Here is a 6,468-nt window from a genome sequence, read left to right on the forward strand (position 1 = left end):
GGTTATCCACAAGAAAAAAAAAACATCTGTTTGAAGGGAGCCAATGGTTTCAGTAGCAGACTTCCAGGAAAAAAGCCTGTGTCAGACTTCTTGGAAGTGGTGCTGGGACCAGGTGGTAAGTGCCAGATCTGGGGAGTCTGCAATTAATGCGGTCCCTAACGTGAGGCTTTCGGGCACATGCTTTTCTCTCACGGTGCAAAGAGCCACCTCGGTGAGGGGAGGCAGGTGGGCTGCCCTTTAGGAGGAATATTCAACATCTCAGCATTAATACGGAGCTTCTGTCGCACGCTGCTGCTTTTAAAAGTAAGCTGTGTTGCAGGAGGCCTTTCACGCGTCCTTTCGCTGTCACTAGAGGGAGTTTGGAGCCGTGCTTCCCGGATGGATTCGCAGTGTTTTAATAGGAGACAGTAATAAAAGTGGGATGAAGGTCCTGCTTTTCTGGTGAAGCGCTTGTACATGTTCTCCAAGCTTGTCTGACTAAAGGCTTCGAGCCACTCTGCTGCAAGCAATTCTGTTCCTATTGGTAGCACTGTAATAGAAAACAGAAATAATGACTCAAATCAAGGGTAAAAATAAGGAAAAAAGCATCAGCTATTTAATAGGAAGAATAAAAACCCCAACATGGATAGGTATTCTTCTGTGGCATTTGCAATTTATTGTTTCAGGAATATCATCCCAGCTGGAAATAAGCTCCCTCAGGAAGCTGGTTTCATATGGTGGTTTAGATTTAACTATTCATTGTCTAGCACCATTTGAAATCAGTGTTCTTGGAGGAAGAATGCCTGCCTTCATCAGCCAAAGGGATCCTCAGAGGCCTTGATGGGAAAGAAGAGGAGGTGAAGATCTTCCTTGGGTGCTTCTGCTGTGACAGTTGGCTCCACCACCAAACTACGTTCCTCAGCAGGCTGGGACTGCAGGGTCTGTGGCCATGGTGACCCTCAGGAGGGCAATGCAATGCATGCTTTGAATCTCTGCTGTAATACTGCTGGCCATCAGCATGTTTATAGGTGGTGAGCCATAGCTTTGGGAATGGAGAAGGGCTTACGAGGCGTGAACAGTGCGAGGAAGTGTAATACAGAATTGCAACACAGAACTGAAGATGTTAATGCAAATGTTCATGTAAATCTAGTACAAACACTGTGGGGAGGGATAAGGAAGAGAACTTCATCTGCTCCACTTGCTTTTCAACTCAAAACCTGTTTCAGCCTTACACAGATCATTTTCTGTTAGTTCTTTACCTCCCTTGTAAATACCTTGTATCATACAAGACACACAATAGAATTTAAAGCAGATGATGTTAAATTTAAGCACTAGAGTTCTGGGTGCTCTCGACATCCATGCTGTGTGTTTGCTTTTTCATTGTGGCATGTTTGGCAGATCTGAATATGCTTATTTATGTTGTGTGACTCAGCTTACCAGTACTGAGGCTGGATATGCTCATTGTAGTGGATGGACATGGCCAGCACCAGCATGTGTGAGAACTGGACTGTGAATGGTTTCTCATGGTGTCCGTGTTTCAGATTAGCTTTTCCCTATTAAAAGCTGTTTGTAGCTGATGATTGATGTTGAAAGTTTTCACTTTCTAAACCTTTATTTTAACAGTATTTATAATACTCTTCAGTGAATGATGCCACAGAGCTAATTCATTAACACTGCAAAGTATCTGGGGAGCCTCCAGTGTAAAACACTCTCCAGCATTTTAACTCTTCCTCCTTGCAGATCTCAGTAACCCCTTTAGAGGATGACTGATTTCTTTTGGTGTTCAGAGTCAATAATATTTTCTAGCACCATTTGAAATCGGTTATAGTGATGGGGGAATTGCTCCTTGTGACTTTTATACATCAGGCTCCAGAGGCGATCTTTAATAGGACTGAAAACAATGTGTTTCTTTAGTGAACCGAGTTGCTCAATGCAGAAATACTACGGGTTTAGGTGCTTTTATATAGCTGGAGGTTTTTCCTAGGAGACAAGACAATCTTTGGTAGATAGAGTATGTAAAACATGTAACACAAGGTCTTGATTTAGGTCGTCTGTCTAAAGGTGGAACGGTTTGGAAAGCCACACAGGACTGAGAGTGGAGGTAAAGGGAGATGGTTTTCCCGATGAGAATTGTCAGTGTGAACTGAAAAGCAAACAAACTCACCCTGTTGGTTTAATGATCCATCCATGAGGTATGAGGAAATACAAAGATGGCAACAGGAAAGCTTCCCATCTCCTGTTACTGTTCTCTGGACACGCTGAAAGTGAGATCTTGTCAAAGGTTTCATTGCCAGCCCGAGAGCTTTTTGCATTCTCCTCTCTTCCACCCTTCACAGTGTGAGCCGCAGAACACCAGAGTCATCTTCCCAAGGCCTTCCTAAGAAGTTTCCTCTGGAATTTCAGCTCTCCAAACACAACTGGCCATAGGTGGGGTGTCAAACTGTGGCTCTTGTCCCCAGTTGCAGCAGGATCTCCTTACCCATGAAGATCATTCCTGAAACTCATCCTTTGACCAGCTTGTTGTACTTCATCCAGCTTTCTGGGAGCTAAGAACAGAGACCAGCCTGCAGCAAAGCATCCCTCTAGCAGGGGCTACTTTCCTAGATGTGCTGGTGAAAACAGACTGGTGATGAGACTTCCCCCACTATTCCATGTGGGGCAACTCAGAAACAGCTACAGGCTGGAAACAACTGGAGCAGCTTTTGAGCGTTTGGGGCATTTCTAAGGTTGTGGTTGGTTACTGGCAGCAAATCTGTCTTTCTCTTCCCCTCTGCTCTGTCTCTTCACTGGTTTATAGAATCATAGAATGGTGTGGGTTGGAAAGGACCTTAAGATCACCTAGTTCCAACCCCCAGCCATGAGCAGGGACGCCTCATACTAGACCGTGTCACCCAAGGCTCTGTCCAGCCTGGCCTTGAGCACTGCCAGGGATGCTACCATTAGTTGTGTATCTTTTTTAACTAAGAAGGGATCAGATAATCACCAACCAAAAGGGTCTTCATATGGAAAGCTCATGGCCTCTTTCTGAGTCTCTCACTTCCATCCATTTCCGAAATCCACCCTCAGGATCTGCCTGCCTTTTATAGGTGTAGCTCTGGGAAGTGGGTAGCACTGTGTTTGGTACAAAAGGCTGTAGGTTAGCCCTTAATCTAGACATGATGAAAATCCTGTGAATACAGCATGACTGGCAGGATGTGTTTTTGCAGAGTGATGCAGAGAGCTGACACCTGCCCACATACATATTTTAGGGGGGCTGGTCTTGTCGAGGTTACGAGCTATACATAGTATTAGAAGTACACGCACTGCTTAAGTAGCTCCCATACAGACCATTGCTTAAATGGTTTCTTGTGTGAAGAACCAGTTGCAAAGTGATCCCACAACACCAGCTTATTGAAACTGCAATTGCTGACAGGTAAGAGGGGTTTAAGCTGTAGTAATGTTCTCTCTTTGTGCCATATAGCAAGGAGCAATGGAGCTGCCAAATGCTTGGATGTTGTGAAAGGCTTCTCAGACGTGAGTACTGTTGCTTGTGCATCCCTGTGCTTAGAGGGTTTTGTCCTCTTCCATGTCAAATCTCTCCTGCAGCAACGGGGGAAAGAAGGGAGAGAATGTGGGAAAGAAGGAAGAAAAGTGCTTCATGAACACAAATGTTTCGGTGTAAAAGAGGGACGTGGAGCTGTTGGAGCGAGTGCAGAGGAGGCCACGGAGATGCTGCGAGGGCTGGAGCAGCTCTGCTCTGGAGCCAGGCTGAGAGAGCTGGGCTGGGTCAGCCTGGAGAAGAGAAGGCTCCTGAAGGGGAGACCTGAGAGCAGCTCCAGTGCCTAAAGGGGCTGCAGGAAAGCTGGAGAGGGGCTTTGGACAAGGGCCTGTAGGGACAGGCCAAGGGGAATGGCTTTAACCTGCCAGAGGGGAGACTGAGATGAGCTCTTAGGCAGAAGCTCTTCCCTGTGAGGGTGCTGAGGCGCTGGCACAGGGTGCCCAGAGAAGCTGTGGCTGCCCCATCCCTGGCAGTGTTCAAGGGCAGGTTGGACACAGGGGCTTGGAGCAAGCTGCTCTAGTGGAAGGGGTCCCTGCCCGTGGCAGGGGTTGGAGCTGGAGGAGCTTTAAGGTCCCTTCCAACACAAACCAGTCTGGGGTTCTGTGATATGTATTTATGAGGAGGAGAAAAGCAGAGGTAATGGGTTCCTTGGTTTGATCCTGTTTGTTCCCAGCTCTTGGTCTTTTCAAAGCTACCAGAAGACATTCACAGAGCAGGTTTGGATGCACAGCATTGCTTGTGGGAATGGCACCAGTCTCACAGTGATGCTCACGTATCACAGTATTACACTCACCCTGTTTGTTTGCAGGTCCTCTCCATGCTGCTGTTTGATGCCCTGCAGCATCACTGAATGTAATGTGCAAGGGGATTGCTTCATGGTCAGCAGAGTTTGTTGAGTTGCCAGTCTTCTGGAATGATGTGGAATTGAAATAAATACTTGAACTAAGGCAGAAATGGATGGAAGTCAGCTGCTTCTCCCCCAGAATCTGTTCCGGACTAACATAAGAGGTGTTTGATGGTGGGATAAGAGGGAGAGAAGGATGGTATATACTGGGAAATCTGACACAGAATACTTTGGGAATGTCGTCCAGTGTACCCCTTTGCTATTAATGAGGCATTAAACCAATTTATTTTGCCATGGAGATCCTAAATTTCAATTGTCCCATTAATTTGTCTGAAACTTCTGTGAGCTTGCATCATAATATCAGGTCTTGCTTCTGTGGGAGGATGTTCTGTGAAATCTATCATATACTGGGAATCTGGAGAGGCAAATGCCCTGCTGATGTTGAGTAGGAGTGTGGGATGACGCTGATGGTGAACTGCTTTGTCTTCTTGGTCAATACATGGAGGGTCAGAACCGATGCACAGCATCCTCATCCTTGCATTGATGACGCATGCAGTGTAACGTGATTACAAAAGAGAGAGGAGGAGGAAATAAGACTGTGATATTCTACAAGATGCTTCCTGGTTTGTTGAAGCCTGTTTGGGGCTTGGCAGCCCAGAATAACCTGCTGGGGAAGGAGCTGATGTGTCCTCACATGCATTTCTAGTGCTGTAATGGGCAGCAAGGACAGTGGATCCGGGTGGTGTGGCTGTGTCCAGCTGGGGCCTTTGCTAAGGATGAAGCAGCAGAGGCTTGTGTTGGCAGAGCTTTGCTGTGCTGTGAAACAGCCTTTAAATTGCTGTTAAAGCTCACAGCGATTTAAAGATGCCTGGAGAGAGCAAATTCTTGCTTGTTGGGGTAATCCTGACAGAAACAGTGCTATGATTTCTAGGTATCTCCTCTGGTAAATCAGTTACAGTGAGGGCAGTGAAGCAAACAGCAAAGCAAGCTTAGTTATGCTGCCTGCATACACAAGAGGTTTTCTGTTCCTGTGTGTCATTCAAGGCAGCCTGTCCTGTTTGCTAACATGACGTTCATCAGACTGGTGGCTCCTGTTCTCCATCATGCTGGAAATGCATCTCCCCTTGTAACAAGCAGAACTTTAGATTCCAGGCCTGAAGCTGGACCAGTTCCATGCTCCTGCCTCTGTTTTTGAGCAGGAAAGAGGGTCCTCCTGCATGTTCTGTCAGTGTAATGATCACAGACCTTTGCCCAGAAGCTATTCCCATTCAGCTCCTTGAAATCAGAGGCAACATAACCTTTCCCTATGACTTTCTTGCTCTTGTCTTGCTTTCCTACAACAGATGAAGGTGAGATGTGGAGCTGCCTGCTCTCCTGCCCATGTTACCCCATGGAGTTGTCTTACGCGCAGCTTGTATCAGTGCTGCCTTCTCAGCATCATGGTCTGTCTCTTCCCAAGGTTTCCTCTCTGGAGAAGCAGCTGTGGCAGGAGGTGACTTGGCTTCAGTGTTGGAAGGTCCATGAAACCAGTTCCTCCTTGGGTCAAAGGAGGGGATTTTCATGGGCACTTGCCACAAAAAGGAGAGGTGAACTTTGGAATCCTGAGGATTTGAGGTCAGTATCCCAGTGCTAGCACTCTTAATAGGATTGCTGCAGAGATTGCTTTGGGCTCTACATTTCAAAGCAGGGCAGTGTTCAGGGCCAGATTGCACAGTCTTGGGTTGCATGGTGTAGTGTGAGGCATCCCTGGAACTGGATGATATTAAGTCCCTTTCCAACCCAAACCATTCTGTGATCCTGTGAACATGTCAAGCCCTGCATCTGTCTGTCTGGATGCCAGCCTGTAAAGCCTGACACAGCCTGGAGGAGCTGGCTGTGGTATGGGTTTCCAAGCAGTCCCTGGCACTGCAGAGCATGGACATCGCATTTCCTTCTGACATCCTCACTTCTTCAGCTATCATCTCATCACTGCATGGGGGGGTTAATACAAAATGGATTACTACATAATTAATGGATTTACTTGGAAGGTGCTCAAATGCCACTTTGTAAGTTGTGATGAGGCACTGGAATGGGTTGCCCAGGGAGGTTGTGAATGCTCCATCCCTGG

The 6,468-nt window shown here is 46.9% G+C and overlaps 1 long non-coding RNA gene across 1 annotated transcript; it reads left to right on the plus strand.

Moving 5' to 3' along the window:
* Positions 1-385: 385 nt before the first annotated feature.
* LOC134166100 (uncharacterized) lies at positions 386-4,659 on the plus strand. The gene is made up of 2 exons (XR_009965752.1): positions 386-441; positions 4,326-4,659. It is a non-coding gene; the product is annotated as an uncharacterized LOC134166100 (long non-coding RNA).
* Positions 4,660-6,468: the final 1,809 nt, after the last annotated feature.

This window comes from Pezoporus occidentalis, unplaced genomic scaffold (assembly GCF_034315485.1).
Source record: "Pezoporus occidentalis ecotype Australia unplaced genomic scaffold, CSIRO_AGI_Poc_V1 ctg251, whole genome shotgun sequence".
NCBI lineage: Eukaryota > Metazoa > Chordata > Aves > Psittaciformes > Psittacidae > Pezoporus > Pezoporus occidentalis.